Source organism: Bemisia tabaci, chromosome 3 (assembly GCF_918797505.1).
Source record: "Bemisia tabaci chromosome 3, PGI_BMITA_v3".
Taxonomy (NCBI): Eukaryota; Metazoa; Arthropoda; class Insecta; order Hemiptera; family Aleyrodidae; genus Bemisia; species Bemisia tabaci.
The window spans coordinates 62,504,013-62,504,343 of record NC_092795.1 but is presented as its reverse complement, the minus strand read 5'-3'; positions in this window follow the sequence as shown (position 1 = coordinate 62,504,343).

Sequence of the window (331 nt, the reverse complement as noted above, 5' to 3'; positions counted from 1 at the left end):
TTCTCTCTCTCGCACTCATTGCTCAGATGCGGCACGTCAAAGGAGCACTCTCGGCTTTGACAAGCCGCCGTTTTATCGTCTATCTCTCGTCTGATCTCATTGATCAGATGCGGCAACCCGCGGCTCGTCAAAGGGACACACACACACTCGCAAACACGAAAACATTGTTTAATCGCCTTTCACCTTATCGCAGGAGGATGTAAGATGTGCATAACCCCAATCTTGCTCGCTGATAACAGCCATCTTGTTTGTTAATTTACGGCGCTAAGAGCATCGTGTTAGCCTATTCGCTTGCGACCAATGAAAAACCGGAACAGAAATGGCCATACTC